Source organism: Harpia harpyja, chromosome Z (assembly GCF_026419915.1).
Source record: "Harpia harpyja isolate bHarHar1 chromosome Z, bHarHar1 primary haplotype, whole genome shotgun sequence".
Taxonomy (NCBI): domain Eukaryota; kingdom Metazoa; phylum Chordata; class Aves; order Accipitriformes; family Accipitridae; genus Harpia; species Harpia harpyja.
The window spans coordinates 101457720-101474627 of record NC_068969.1 but is presented as its reverse complement, the minus strand read 5'-3'; positions in this window follow the sequence as shown (position 1 = coordinate 101474627).

Genomic DNA, 16908 nt, shown 5'->3' with positions numbered 1-16908 from the left:
GTCCATCAGGTCAGGCTCAGAATAATTCCCGTACCACGGCTGCCAGTGGATGAGGGCAGAAGAGACTTTTTTTGGCTTAACTGTTGTTTCTCAGGGGCAACATGGTTATGCTTGGCTCCTGCTGCACTAGGGAGCTGTGGCACTTGGCTGCATACAGCTATTTTGCAGGCAAGAGTAGACTCACGGCTGTGGGGTTTCCTCCTCTCTCAGATATTTCTTAAGTTGGTAAAGTTCGGCCCAAGAGAGAGGCGTGTGTTGATGCCAGTTTGGCATTCATCAAAGTCCTTTTCACCGGTGCTTCATCCCCAGCCTGGGACATGTATGGGGAGGGAGCCTTGGACCACAGGACAGGAGTGACCTCCATACTGGGAACTGCACCACTTGCTGCTGGAAACAGACCCTGGGGATGGGCTTGAGAGCAGAAATATTCTCCATGCCCCTCTCTCTCTGTGTGTGTGTGTGTGGCTTTCTGTCTGATACAGAATGAGAAAAGAAACAAGAGTGGCATATCTCATCTTATTTAGGAAAGTTTATGTAGCATGTTAAGACTAAGAACAGAAATGAACAAAGCCTAGGAAGGAAAAAGGATTTTCTTCGCTGCTGTGTATATTTTTCACGTTGTAAAGGCCCTGTGCTACATGAAAGCACAGTCCTGCAAGCACTGATTTGTGTGAGTGACTTTATACACGCAAACAGGCTTTCTGAGGAACTTAATTTAAAGCAATTAAGATATGGAATTGCACAATCATTAGCAAAATTCCTGCAGCTTTACTGCAGGCAAACGTCACCACTAGAGAGCACCAACAGATAAAGTTTTTTAGAGCTTTTCTTTATTGAAATCAAACTATAACTATAAAATACAGAATGCATTTAACACTGACACAATAAATAAATATTTTAAATTGCAATTTTTTAAAACTGCCCACTGAGAAACTAGATGAATCAGGAGTAATGGGGCAAGAGATTTTAATTTATTTGATCACTAGGCAAGGTCTGTAAATTGATACCAATCACGAGCTTTGCTGATTCATCTCTTCAACTATTGGATATTTTTTTCCGAGTCTTTGTATGACTGGTAACTTTATCATGATAAAAGAAGACAAATACCGGGCACTGAAGGAGTTTTTCTCCACCAGATACAAACCTTCTAGGTCAAAGCTGAAGTACATTACAGAGCTGAGAAAACAAACAGCTTGGTTTTTTCTGTGGGAAATCGGGATCAGAGGATCCTGATGGTGTTTGGCAGTGACTCAGAGGCAGATGGAGAAAATTCGGAGCTGTAGCTCAAATCCCAGTCCACACAGCAGAACTGACTGTCCACAGATGGTTGCTAACAGCTCGCCCCATACACCTTCAATTCCTTTTCCTCTTGCCAGAAGCACAACTATATGCCCTCCTTACCTTCTCTTTCTGTGTGAGCTGGACACAAAACATCAGCATTGCCATCACATCTGTGCAGAGTGGGGTGACAATAAGGACGGTGTCAGACTGTGCTGTGAAACTCTCTGGCTGTTCTGGTTTTAGCTGTATGCCACATCAACCCGGTTCCATGGGGATGTTCAGGAGCCTCAGGGCATTGAAATGAAGGCAAGGCTCAAGTCAACACAACCTCGACTTCTAAATGGCTTTGTGGTTACAGACCAAAGTGTATAATAAACTGATCATCAATGTCAGATTTCACATGTTATCTTCTGCTTTTAAAACTGGAAGATGGGATTAGCCTTGATTATTCAGTGACTCAGGAGCCGCCCATGCTGCAGCTCTTCCCAGCCTTCATTTTCCCCAGCAACCAGGATGTTGTGCCATGTGTCATGACAGTGTCATCCATTTGGAAAGCAGCCCTGGCATACCTCACACCAATTCCCACAAGACAAAGGAGGTTTGGCTGGAGACTCGTCTATAGCCACTGCTCATAGGGTCTGTCCTCCATGGCTGGAGCCATGACTGCAAGAAAATTCTCTAAGCAAACATGCACATGCCATAGCTGTCAAAAGACGCAAGCTGCAAGGCCTTACAAACCTGATGCAGTGGGTGATGGCACACTCTTAGGAAAAACCTTTTTGTTATTGTATGGAAACTAAACTGCATTCATCTAGCCTGGCTGGTAGCCCACTTCCAGTTGGATTAAGGCTCTCCCCTTCCTCAGTGGCATGTTATCTCATATCTTGTTCTTCTCAATAGTCATATCACTGTAGTGAATGTGCTCTAAGTATCAAGAGAAGGTGTAATTGAATTCAGTAGGAAAGCTCCTGTCCACTTGTACACTGCAATGACTTTAAGATGACATTCCTGACCACATGCAGAGGACTGCTTCTGAGCCGCGGTGTTGCCAGGCTGGCCAGGGACATGGATCCCCAGCTGGGGACTCCTTAGTCCACTTGGGCACTCTGTGTTTGATGGCAATAGAGATGGGAGCAGATGTGGGGCAGCGGAAATGAAATTGAACTGAGAACAGTAGGTACATACCTGAGTTATGCTTGATATGATCTGCAAAGCTGAATAAGAGAAACCATACAGAGGATGAAAGTCTTGAGGGTTGCTGGGCATTGTATGGGCTGTACAATTCAGTACAGAAATAGTGCCCTATGCAGGTAGAAGCTGCTTCCCCTTTAGTATCAGAACAACTACTCTAAATACCGTATCTTAGAGACCTGACTTCTGACCTCCCTTTATAGTCATACCACCCATCTAAAGGTTGGCTCTCCAAAATGCCTGGCAAGCCACGCACTCAGTAGAACAGCCAAAGTTTGGTGGGGGTCCAGGGTGCGTGAAAAGGGCCCTGAGGTGTGAGGGGTCCCAAGGTCTCTGCTGCAACTCTGCCATTCTTTGACCAGTGACATTTCTGAGCAGACCTAAAAATCAAACCATGGTTCTTGTCAGCTGCGATGCAAATGCTTAACATCAGGGCTCATGAAAACTGTCAGTCTGGAAAGCTTTTCCTCTGGCTGGCTGGTACATAAATGACCCAGCCTCCTTGCCTCTTCATTGCAGGGCAAAGCTGACTACTAAAGAGCTGAAGATCAGCTTTTCACAGAGCCCATCTGTTATCTGACAGGACTGCTTGCCATGCAAGATCCCAGAGCCAGCAAATGCAGCTTCAGCAAACCGGGGAGTGAACTGCAACGTGCACGTGCAGGCTAGCTTACCTCTGCTCACTTGGCCTCATGTCCTGAAATACCCGTATATGCACAAGTATTCACCTGCAGTGAAGCTGACCATCAGCTACCAACATCTGCTAACAGTCCGCCTTCTCCAAAGGAACCGTTGGATGAATCCTACTGCATCTTTCCACGGACACGGTCTCCCCTTTCCTACAACCATCCCCATGGGAAGCAGGGAGACGGGTTCAGCCCTCCCGGACAAAGCTCTTGGCTTGCCTGGGCCACCCCGTGCCCCCGTCCCAGCAGCAGCAGCAAGAGCCGTCCCTGGAGGCAGGCAGAGCTCGGAGGCAGCAGCTGCAGCAGGACAGTGCTGTGTGCCCAGGCTCCAGAACTGCTGAACCTGCCTTTCAGGAAAGGCATAGGAGAACATGAGGCAGCCCTGACCTGGTGCTAATGAACTCAATCACAACTGCATTGCTATGAAATGGTTTCAACACAATTCAGCTCCACTGAGATGTTTTTGTTTCATGCTGGTGAGAGTGGGAAATGTCGAACTTTAATGTGATTGCAGTGATTGACAGGCTCACAAGTTCATCCAGAGATATCCCACTATCTATCTGAGACAGCTTTTAAAACCGAGCTTCCAGTACTCAGTCCTTCTTTAGAGACTTAATGAGTCTAACGATCATTCCAGTAGGCCAATGCTCATTTTACAAAAATAAATGCAGAGGACAGAGGGTGAATTCAGGTAGGTTTCAGCCCCTTAAGCCAGCCCCACTGAAGACGAAAGACGATTTATGGTGTACCTGTTCTGTGGATAAGCAGGAGACTTGAGGCTCTTCTGTAATTATGCATGTGCCCTCCTCTGGAAGCAGCGGCTATTTTCATACCACAGCCCAATAAAGGAAGTGTGAGAGGCATCTGTGCATTGTTTATAGCTCCATTAGCCTTTCTTGAACTGTAAATTACTTGGCAGCAGCTGAGACAAAAGGGAAAGACAGAGCTGAATTCCAAATGAAAAGTTTTAAGTTCACAGCTAATTCAAGTCTTTCAGATTTTACTGCCTAAAGTTATAGTCCCTTTGAATAATTACTCTATAATTATAAAACTCATTAGTGGAAATTGACACATTTAGTACATGTTTAATTGTAGAACAGACTACTGTAAAATATGTATTTTATATATAAGTATTTTATAACATTTCAGCTACAACCATTTTCCATGGCAGTCTTCACCCTTGTCTTCTTCTTACTCTTCATCACTAAGTGAGTAGAAAAGAGAATGGACAAATGGGTTTGAGGTCTGCCTGGCACACTTGAAATTTTCAGAGTGAGGGGAATTAGGAACAATAAATTGTATTTTCCTCCCATTTCCAGCCCCCTGGTTTAACCACAATGACAACACTAGGAGAACATAAAGGCACAGCCTGTGAGGGCCAGCAGCAGGAAGCACAGTGCCGTAATGGCATCTGGAGCATTATCAGTAGCACAGTTGTGAGTAATTGCATTAATTGCCTTTAATTACACTCTGTGACCTGAAACAGACTGCTTCCAAGAAACATGACACACTACCAATCGTGATGGATTTAGAAAGTAACTTGAACAAGTATATGGCTAGATCTTTCTGATCAGCTGTGTACATGTGTATTTGTGTGTTTGTTTTACAGGTCACCCACAACAGAAGCAGAGGAACAAGAAGCAGTCTCTTCTTCACATAGGAAACCCTATATAAAGTATTCTCAGAAAAAGGGCAAATCTGGAAATGGTACTTTGCTTTCATTTCCCTGGGACTAAACGTCACCTCTACCTTCTGCCATCAGTGTCCCTACCCCTACAGAAAGGCTTTAGAGATGGCTGGTTACACCACAGTTGCTGCTGGATGGTAATATCTTTGCCATGGGCATAATGAGAGTTGTAAGTCGTCACAGCTTTCCACAAATCCTGAAAGCAATTTTGTCTCAAAGTCAGATTGTCCCCTTTTTACTTACAGTTCTGCAAACATGAATAAAAATTAACATGTATGTATTTTTGTGGTGAGGCAATTCTGTCCAGTGCTGGACAGAATCTACTGCTGAAATCCAAAAGTCAAAGGAGGAGTTGCATTAGAAAGGCATGATCTCAGCTCTTCCCCCAAGCCTTGGGATGGACCTAAATTCCTGGTCCAGCATCCTGGCAGCAGAGCCAGGAGCTGTGGTTGTAGATTTATCTGATGATGCTTTTTAGGTGTACACATGCCTCCATGGCAGGCAGACAGGCTCCTGAAATGGCTCTGCTGATGGAGCCGAGATGATTATTTCTCTGTCACTCCCTGTGTCCTATAGTGGGATGGAGTTGGTGGTGTTGCCATGCGATCTTTATATCACTCACCTGCAATTATGGGAGCTGTGCTCTTCTCCATGACTCAGAATGTTTTATTCATGATCCATTTATGGTAAGACAAAGCGCAGGGGACTCTGATGATACTGAAACTCCTTTGCATGCTAATGGCTAGGTTTACAGCTGTGGGTCTCAATTCTCATGCCTTATGCTGACATTTGTGTGTCTGAAGGAGAGTTGCATGCCAAACTTGCTGCATGTCCGTTTACCTGCATGTGACCTGCATACAGAGCACAGCTGGCTGTGCAAATTTAACGTGCATGCCTCTGTATCCAAGGATAACTGCATGCATGACTCCTTAAACACCTGTATGAAGATGGGAGAAAAATGATATCCTATGTCATATGACTCAGGCGGTCATTCTGCCAGACACCCTCCTTCTCAGCCATCCCACTGAGCTCCTTTAGAGTGTGTGGCAGACCCTCAGGCTGACTCAGCTCCCAGCTTGGCTGCATCTGGCAGCCTTGATCTCCTGAGCTGCACTACAAATCCTTGCATATCCAGGAAAATAAAGGGCGATCTCCATTATGCCTACATGATCTACTCACACTGCTAAGTCCTCTGTAGCAGCCATGGGTGGAAACTCACACTGTTAGACTGATGAAGAGGGAAAACCAACTCCTTCCTTGCTCCCTGCTGTGGATGTCCATGCAGTCACAGGCTGTCCCTTCCCCTGCCCAAGGTGTCAGCAGGTCCTCAGTGAGTAATTTTTGAGTTTATGATCTTCAGCCTTACCTGTATTAACACATTCTGAGGCATTCAAGAGGTGGATCCAGTAAGTCATACTGTGATTTTGTTGTTATAAGTCTGTCACACAACTCTTAGTTTTACATTTTTTTTTAAAATTGTCTTAAAAATGTACTGCAGAAAGCATATGTACATACTTACTTGTCAAGGAACCTGATGGCTGTGTTCAGTGGCCAACAAATAAACAATCAACCGACAGCTCTATCAGGGTCCACATAATTCTTCTGACCTCTTGCTTGCAAAGTGAATAAAAGAACTCCAAATTCCCTAAGCCACCATTTACAAGTAACTGAGATCTTGGCTTTCCAAGAGGTTTTGAAAACAACAACATTGTGCTGGAACCCAGCAGTGAGTCTCTGTCTCCCTCAACTGTCCTGAAAATCCCAGCCTAAGATCTTGCTCCTGTTCCCACTGAAGTGATTAAATTAATGACATTCAAGATAGAGCAGCAGAGGGAAGCGTAGTCCAGACAACCAAACACAAGGTTAGGAACTATAAATTACAACACCCAGTCCCATGCCTTCTTTTCTATGGATTATGCCAAGTCACTTACTTTTCTTGGCCTTCTCCTCTTCTATTTTCAGACTCAGGGGTTTATTCATCTATTTAAAAAAAAGATTTGTTGACCTCTAAAACCACTACACAATCTTCAAGTTACTAGTTTTCTTGGACAAAGACATCACTGACAACCAGCTCTGCTTCTCATCACACATTGCAGCACAGCCGGGCACAGCCTGGACTCCCCCTCTCTGCTCCCTGCTGTCTGCATGAACTCACACTGGAGAGAGAAGACAGTGCTGTGCAGAAGCAGGGAACGTGCCAGAAGGGTTTTTGTTCTTCACTTGTAAGCCACAAGGATGCAGGATGGAAGAAGGCTGCTGATGGAGGAAGCTGGTGAAGATGCAAGCCCACACTGCCCTCCGGGATTTAACTCCACAGGAAGGCAGTCTCATGACTAACACACCGCTCCTGGGCCCCTGGTGCGTCAATGTTGCTAACTGCAGGCATTCTGAGGCTTGGTTTTCCACCCACACTTTCTCCACTAAATCCTCCCATTCCCAGTGCTTGGGCACGGAGAGCCCTGGCTTCCAGCTTCTGTATATGTTCCCAGTCCATAACCACCCCAGCTGTGACACTCACCTTTGCTTGTCCAGTTTACAGTGCAGCAATGACCTGCTGGTCCCATTCTCTCCATCCCTCCATCCATCCATCCGTCCATCCCTCCTTCCCTACACCCACTCACCCACCCTGTTTGCACACAGGCTTGGCAGCATTCCAGGCTGCCCTGGTTATGGCTTCTCCTGCACAGGCTGCTCCAGACGGCCATCATATCCCTCTCTGCTGAGGCACCACAAGCTGCTTCACAACCAACCAGAGGAACACGTAGGCCTTCTGGTGACTGTGAAAGCAACACCCCAAGATAATGGTTTTGGCTATACAATTTCCCATTTCAACCTTTGAAGTCAGTCTTGGTGAAAGAACTTGGAATGAGCCGAACACTTTGTGCAGCATGAGCATATTGCAATCACCAAGACCCATGGTACATTACACGAACACTTGCTTAACACCACCTTTGCCCTGTAAAGATACTCATAATGAGAAGCTTTTCAGACCGCTAATGATGGTGGGCCATGTGAAGAAAGCTGACCGCACCACTGCAGTAATTTAGCCCAAGGGAACCTGTAGAAACAAATTAAGCAACATATACCAGAGATTTGCCTTCTTTTTTCTGCTATTCAGCCCAGACAAGAAGGTCATGCAAAATTTCTTTCATTTCATTAAAGGAAATTTAAGTCATTAATGTCCAGCTGACACTGTAGTGTTAATTCTGCTCTGCAGAAGTAAGAAAATGGCCAGTGACCTGAATTTTTTAAGCTGCATAAAAACAGCACAGTGCAATTACAATGCTACAGCCATGGTTAGCTCCATCTCTAGGAGGAGAGGCTATTTCTTCAGCCAAAAATTAGAAAAGGTAGAACTTAAAAGCAAGGTCATAAGCAGAGTATTGGGAAGAACAGTAAAGGACTCTTCATTTTGAAATTCTTTTGATATTTTGTGATCGTAGTAGCTGGAGGTTTTTTTAATTTAAAAAAAATTAAGAGCAAGTCAGGTGAGAAGCTTCTCTTATATGAAATGTTAGAAAGACTCAGTGAGTGTAACAGAAGGTGAGCATGCAGAGAAGGAATTAGTACAGTGACTAGATCTGGAAGTTTGGAGAGGAGGATGATAGCAAAGAGAACTGTATTGTGTATGACCAAGCCCATGAAGGAATTTTAATTGTTTTTGAACAAGATACCTAAATAAGAAAATTAGGGTTTTGGTATCACCACATTAATTAAACTTCATTTTTCTTATGTATAAGCAAGGTGAGATTCAGCTTCACTGACAGGAATTTTGTTTTATTTTGTTTGTTTTGATGGTTGTAAAGGTCTTGTGGAAGAATTAGAACAGTTGAGAAAAAGAAGGATCTGTTGCCTAAAAAAAAAATTAATTACCCAGAGTGTGCACTATCTAATTAGACATGATCCAGCTGATATCTCATAGCAGCTGTGCATAAAGACTTCCCATTTCTAGAATCCTCACAATCTGACTAAAATGAAAGATGATGTGATCCAGAGGCAGTTTTTAGGGTTACTAAACTAAATAAAGAAAAATAGTGCCAGAACTATACATGGTGGATTTGTAGGACACATTCAGCTGCAGGTGAAGCTAGAGAACAGTGCTGTACAACAGGGAGCTTGTGCTGAATGCTCTCCCAAGACACATCACAACTTATTTAATACAAATATTGCCTCATGTATATGTGCATGCATGTGTGTTTATTATAGCCAGGCCTACTATTTTCTGCCTTACACAAGGCAAGAATGCTGAAGAGGTGCTACTAAAATATTGATTTAATTTTTTAAATATCACTTGAAGCCTAATTGCACTATTCACTTGAGAATTTACAAACATGATCAATAACTGATCTTTTTCAAGTCCTCAGGGATAACCATGAAAACTAGATCTGTGTGAATTAAATTACAGCAGAACCTTGTTATCTGCATTCAGGTGAGTGATTTGCAGCTGCACCATCACCCCTTGTAAGGGTGATGCTGAGACCATGTGGATCAGTGTTGCAGTAAGAATTATTGTGTTTTATAATTCATGACAAAATAACTTTTAGATCACAACACTGCTTAATCAAGCTGCAGAGACTTACAAAACAAGTCATGCCACCATTAACAGTGGCTGCCACTGGAAATAATACACTGAGCACTTGCAGAGCAACAGTTATGGACTTCAGGACAGGAACTTTATGTGAGTCATGTGACTTTCAGGCAAGGAGGGGATGGGGAAGGAGGTGACTCTGTCCTGAAAGCAGATGTTTTCTTGCCCACCTCCCTGCCAAAAAAAGTCCATGCTAGACTTTTGGTTTGAAAACAGAAGGACCAGTAGACGTGTTTGGGGATAGTTTAGTTCACAATTAGCCACTGCAAAATTCCTGTAAAACTCCTGCAACGTTCTTCACATGGGACTTGCAGGTCAGGCTGAGTGGCAGTATTTTGAACCCTTGATGATTTGCAGGTGGTTGGATTCAGTGTGATTAAACACAAAGGAGACAAACATAGATAAGAGCCATGTAATAAGCTGGTACATATGCTGCTTTGTAACTGCAATGGGACCACACAGATTTATAGTAACCAAGAACTGAGTCCTTAAAGGCTGAGATTTATCCAAGCCCCAGGTCTGGTCTGAAGAAGGAGCTCGTTTCAGAGTCAGATGTCTCTCCTGAATTTTATGAAAATTCTTCTTTCTTTCATCAATATGCAAATACACTCAGAATTGCACAGTTCATCACCTTCAAAGTAACAGGATTAGCATAGCTTGCAGACAGCGTTTAAAGGAAGTATTCTATCTGCCATTTGGACACACAGCTGCAACACAGAGGCACCTGGACATGTTATAGAGCCATGCTTATATCCTGACATGCCTAGGAACTATTGGGAAGGTGTTACCCATACAGGAGAGCCAGCTACGCCTTTGAAGGCAAACTTTGAGATACAGCAAAGAAATGGAAGAGCCATCTCCATCTCTCATAAAAATGCAATTAATGGGATCTCAAATAACACAGCTTAGACACAACAGTCAGACAGACAAAGAAAATGCTGTTGTTTAAGAAGAGCTTGAAGGTATGGAAACTGGCAGTCATATTGTAGTTTAAAAGGGAGTCCTTTGCAACATGATGTAGTGGAGGTTGCCTTCCTCAGTGGATGGGAAGGCTGTTTCTGCTCACCCATGGGCAGCTGGGCACATGCTGGACCCCAAGCTTCCCACCACTGCTGTCCCTGGCTGCCTGCAAAATCCAGAGAGAAGCTCCCATTCCCAAGGCTTTATGCTTTTGCCAAGTGAATATGAAGTGCTAGCAAATTAGAGCACAAATATCTTACCTTTACTTTGCAGAGGTATAAATACCAGGCAAGCTCCAAGGTAGTGGAGCAAATAAACTGAGAGCAGGCAAAGCAGAGCAAAACCTGTGCACATCCTCACACTAGAAATGCTGTCAGAGGCAGCACAAGGCAATCCCATGTTACAAGATGGCACCTGACCTCCAAATAGCTGCACATATGCAAATACATATAACACAAACAGGGAGAATCAGCATCTGGTTTTACTCAGAAAAGAAAAGGGTTTTCTGTTTGGAAGGTCAGTGTGCTCTGAACCATCTGCCACACAGGTTTTGTATAGCAATTGCAGAAACGATGCATGAGGAACAACAGGACACAAACATGTTTAGTCTTCTTTTCTCCTTTACTCTTCTGAAGCTATCCATCCCCTTTATAATCACAAAAGTAGCATCAGAAAAGTCCCCAGACCATTATGTTCCCTTCCATTTTGTCCAATTGTTAGAGGAGTATGGACCTGAATCAAGATACTCTATTTTCCACATGTCTGTTGGTATGTAAGTGCTCTATGCAACATACAAGACCCCCAGGAGAAGAAAATGGAAAAGCTGCAGACCAGCTGGCTCATGGATCTGTTCCTCGGGAGCTGCCTGGGGCTGGAGCCCAGGGCTCCTGCACTGCCAAAATATTTGGCTAACATGATAGATATTAGCAATTTTGTGTTGAAAAACTGTTTTGGGAAACAAACTTCAAAAAGGAAAAAAAAACCCCAAACCCATAGGCAAGTTTGTAAAATATAAAAACACAGGATGATTCGTCCTTGGAGGAGGTCCCCTCTCTCCCCTTTAAGTGCATACTCATAGGCAAGTGCTGCCATGTATGCACGTATGATGTTTATGGGGCTGAATCACTCTTTCTATTTTCTTAGAGAATAAAAATACATAGATTTTCTGACAAATCTTTGTAAACATAGTTGACTCAGCTCCTTTACATGGCCTTTCAAAAAAATTGACAAAGTTCTCACAACTCAGTATCATAAATCCTCAATGCATCAAAATAGCACTCAGATCATTAATACTACAATATTTACCACTTGCTTTGAAGTAAGAGAGAACTTGTGCAGACCTGTGAATAACTCCCATTTATATTTATTACCAAACTATTTCTGAGCATGCACTGGGTCCCACAAGACACACAGGACCAAAAGTTACTGATATTTTGCTCCCACAAAGGTTCCACTAAACCACTTCCTTCCACTCATGTGATCTGACCAATGCAGCAAAGGCTGTATTAGAAGCTGCAGGACATTGGCATTAAATACCACTGGTTAACAGCATCCAGTTCTTCTCCTGGTTTTGTCCACAATGCCCAAGAAAGAGAAAAAAAGAGCTCCTTGCAGGAACAGCAGGTCAAGCGTTTGGTTTGATACGAAAAGTGAGACATTTCGGACCAATTCTCTATTCTGCACAATGCTATGGGACTAAAAGTTACCACAAAATTGCTAGCATAATTCTCCAAGCTATTTATTTAGTTCTTCTAGAAGCTCAAGAGTTTTTTTCTGAATGTCTGGAAAAAGGGCAAACTAAAAAAAAAACCTATCAGGAGGTTCACTGAATAATTAATTAATTTAGCAACGTACATACAAGTGCTCACATCAGTAACTTGGTCTTCTAAATTAAGCTCCTTTTTTACTCTAAAAGTTGTATTTATTTAATCCAAAAGATAATCTTAGCTGCACAAAGAGAACATCAGGAGAAAAGCTCGTCAGAGCTCTACTGCGTTAAATGTTATGATTACAGGCAAATTAACACACTTTACACTTACTTGTTAACTGCAGCCTTTGCACAACTGACACTTTCAATGTACAGAAAGAGCAGCCCTGAAAGTTGAAAAGCAGCTTCATCATAAATTGTTAATTTACATTTATCTTTGTCAAGTCCTTTTAGCAAGCTCTAATTTAGGACTCAGGCTTTGTTAAAAAGAAAGCAGAGAGATGACAAACATTTGAGGGCAGCAGCAGCCGTGTTTACTCCCTTCACCAGCAAACAGCCTCCTCTTAGGAGGCTCCAGGAAGGGTGGGGTTGTGTTTGCTTTCATCTGCTCCTAGTTTTGGTTTTTAAACCGCCAATTTGATATCATCACACTAAACTGCAGCCAAATTTTATAAAAGCAGAACCATTTAGTTGAACCCTTAGAAAGTTGAGATCATACCTGATGTGCTTTCTTCTGGACTGAGTGGTGGGGTAGCCAGGGCACCAGCTCTTAATAATTATTGCCAAGAAAACACAAAGCCTAAATTTCTTGTATCTTAAGTACTTCATAATGGCTGGCTGGGTGGTCCATGTTCCTCTTCTGCAGTAAATGGAACGGGCCTTAGTCCTCACTAAAAAAGCACATGTACTTCCAGCACTGGCAATGTGTGATATAACAGCCCCCACCAATTTTCACTAGCCTGGAGATACACCAGCTTTGCCTTGCTGCATTTCAAAGATGAGGCAGCTAATTGCCCCAACCATTCCCTTGCTTTCAACTTTGATTTTGCTATACACAAGCTAAAATCCCGGTGTTCAGACGATATAGTTGGTGCTTACAGCGGTGCTGTTGGATTTTGCAAGCAGCTTTTTGAAAGAAATTCCCCCTCCCTCCCCTGTTACATGCAGACCGATTATGCACACGTACAAAAGGTTCAGCTGAGTTTAGCTTGTGCATTTAACTGTTCTAGTAAGGAGAATACAGATTACCTGATTTTCTTGCAGAGTACATTGTCTGCACAAACAGATGTACAGAGTAATAATCCTCGTATTATAAAAAAGCACCTGATCTGACCATATAAGAGCTTTAGTAATGCAGTAATTCAAGCAGGTGACAGACTCGTCTCTAAATGGTTTGATTAATTGGACCACTGCTATTTTGTGCAAGTCCATGAATTGTGGGTGTGATTACCTACTTGTATAACTACGTAGTTAATCATCCCAAAGCATTCAATGCGGAAGCTTGCTTTTCATCTGGAAAAGGCTATTGCAGTCTTTATTTCATTGAACACAGACCATGAAGACACAATAGCTTGTTAGATTGGACTATGGAGACAAGGCATGCAGGTCAGTTTGATACCAGGCCTTGTGACAAGCTGTGACTCCAGCTAATAAAGTACTCCTGGCTCTCCACTCTGCTGTAAATTATATCTGCAAATCTTTAGCCCACAAAAATACTGTTACACAAATGAGGGTTTGGGTGAATAGCCAGGCAGTCTTAAGAAAATCAGTACATCAAATAGATGAATGAAGGCACAGCAGGATCTTTTCCTCCAAGATAATGTTTTCAGGATCTGATAATCCTGTCTCGCCAAGGGTATTAGGAAGGATTACATACAGAAATAGATGAACCTGAATTATTCTGTGACCGTATGATAACAAATCAGTGGGGTGCTCAAGAGTGAGCTATCCAAGCAGGGTTTACCTTCACTTCCATGTAACATGAATTAACTTTTTTCCTATTCATCACTAGACAAGTGCTATCAGATTTTGCTTTGTGTGAAGGATTACTCGTTACCATCAAAATTAGTAATTTTTCTTTCTGTTATGAAACAAGAGCTCCTAAGCACCCTCTCAGTCCCCAACAGTTCGCAGCTAAGGAATGCCTTAAGATGACTCCACTGTCTGTGTATTTAGTAACCTTCAATAAATTTATTTTTCATGAACTTGCCTAGTCTTCCTTTGGGCTGATGAAAACATTCAACACCCACCCCAGCATCTGGTAGGAAGGAGCTCCCCTGTGTAACTACACAGCAGATGAAACCCCCTCCTTTTGTTTGCTCTGAACATGCCTCCAGCAAGATTCAGCTGATGCCTCCTTCCACTTGTGGGCCACAACTTGCAGTCCACCCTTTCCATGCCACTCATGGTTTCATAGCCAGCTATCATACCTCCTCCTATCAGCCTCTTCTCCCATCTGAAGAGTCTTGACCTAGTCTTTCCTGAGGTGGAAGTTAGCCATAACTTTGCTCATCCTTGTTGTCCTTCTCTGAGTCTTTTTCAGATCTGTCACATCCTCCTTAAGACCGGTGAACCAAACTGCACTCAGTACATGAGATGCAGACACTGCTTAGTTGAACACATAATGATGTGTTCTGGTTTGTTCCTATTTCTTTCCTCATGATCCCTACTGTGATTTGCCTTTTTGACCACAAAAGCAAATGAATTTTATTGCTCCATTATTTACAGTTTGTTTCAGTGCTGATACTAACAGTCATGACAGGATCGAAAGGTAGACAGATGACAAATAAATGTTTCTCAATAGCCCGGAGAATAGGCCACAGCCATTTACTGTATTCACTGCCAATTGCATATTTAATTTCAGTTAAAATATAAAACCAGACACTTATTCTTGAAACAATCCAATGCCAAAGGGATTATTAAAATGTATTGGCTACTTTGGGAGCTTGCAGTGACTATATATAAGCTACAAGGCTTGAGCATGTAAAAGTAGATGCAGTATGCTTTATTTCTGACGACTTCTCACACTTGCTATTTTTTAATGCTGTAATTAGAGGACGAGTAGACATGAATTTAATGGGGTAGCAGATACATGAGACAGTGGAAAAGGAGTTTGCTCAGATTTTGGGTGAAGCGTTTTAATGAACATGGGCAAATCTTCCTATTACTGCAGGGAAATAAATCATGATTTGCTATCAAGAAACCAACCCTCAAAAAATTTTTGCAAGATCTTTGACGACTCTTGTCAGATGACGGCCAGGTAGACGAGTACAGCACTAGAGAAAGATGAAAGCACTAAACCCTGGCTGGTGTCAGTGCTCTCACCCGCAGAGCTAGATCGGCACGGGGGCAGGCAGGGCTTGGAAGGTTGGGAATAAGCAATTCGTTCAAGTATCACCTAGTAACATAGCGTACTGTCCTCCTGGGTTTGAATGCAAGCTGAGAGATGGGTTTAATGTTTTTCCTGAGTTACTAGAAAAGCAAAGCCAGAGGACTTAGACAATTGGCTAATAATAGACTTTTGTACTCCAAGGCAAGATCTATTCTGGCAGTTTCATCCATGTGGTACCCGACATACCTGAAATACACCCCAGCTCATGCCTTCCAATTCTTCCTTGCAAATTGTACAAGCTTTATTTTAAGATGTTTATGAGTTTCAGAAATGTGACGGCTACTCGGGGAATGGGAAGCGATTTGGTCAGACCATAGTTTTGCTAATGAGGATGACACTTCCTCACCTGTGCAGACTGCACAGGAACAAGAAAACTGAATATATCTGCATAGATCATGTGGCATTAATGAGCAAGGACTGCGTGCATCACATAAATCAAGCACTGGAGTTTTTTAAAGCTGTCTTCCTTTTAATCTGAATGCTGTGATGGAGCAATGGGTTTCCCGAAGTCCTGCAAGCACCCATCTGCCTGCAGCTCATTGTTCAGTCTTAGTGTTCTTCTATTTCCATGGCTTGGTCTTGCTTGAATATGCTTATTTGAAGGTGAAGGTGCTCAGGTATGTCTTTCAGGCCATATTGGCTGGGCTGAATCTGTTGGATCAGCCAGGCAGGTTATTTACATCTGTGTCTCCCAGAGAAACAAAACACCTGGAGCATTTACTGTTGCATTTTACGAAGCAGCAGACCCAGTCCCTTCCCATGTGATGCCTCCTGAGGCAGTAGTTCACCTCTCAGGTGCACAAAGGCCCCCTGTTCTTAGATTTTCCCACTTTCTCATTGACTCTCCCCAAAACACATTTCTTTTTCCACACCACAGCCCCCAGGACATCCTGTTCAGAGCCATCCTGTGAAATTCAATCCCGCGTTTGGGTCCCTTCCAGCTGATCAGCTCCTTCTGCAATTTGTGCCACCCCCGCCACGCTTCTCTCCACCAGCACGAGAGTCAAATTCTCCCTCTCTCCCAAGAGCACCAGACTTTATTCCAGCTGCCCTCACTTCTGGGAAGGTTTGCTAGCTATTAATGACTATATGAAAATTGGGTATCACTTCCACCATTTTAAGGGGAGATGGAAGCTTTGTGGATCAACACTGATCCAAATGAAAGACTACATTTACTATTTAGTACTACAAAATAATTTCCACTTTGTTCACACTGAAACACGGACAAATGTGAAAGGGTGAAATGGTTGACGTTCCCAGCTCTAAGCACCAAGGAATAAAGTTTCTTGAAGTGACTGACTTTTTTGGCATGTGGGATCTTTGCAGCAGAAATCAGTAAGTTTTCCTCTCTTACTAACTAGTTTTTTCAGAGCTGAAAAAAATGGATTTAAAAGCCAGGAAGACGTCCCTTTTCTG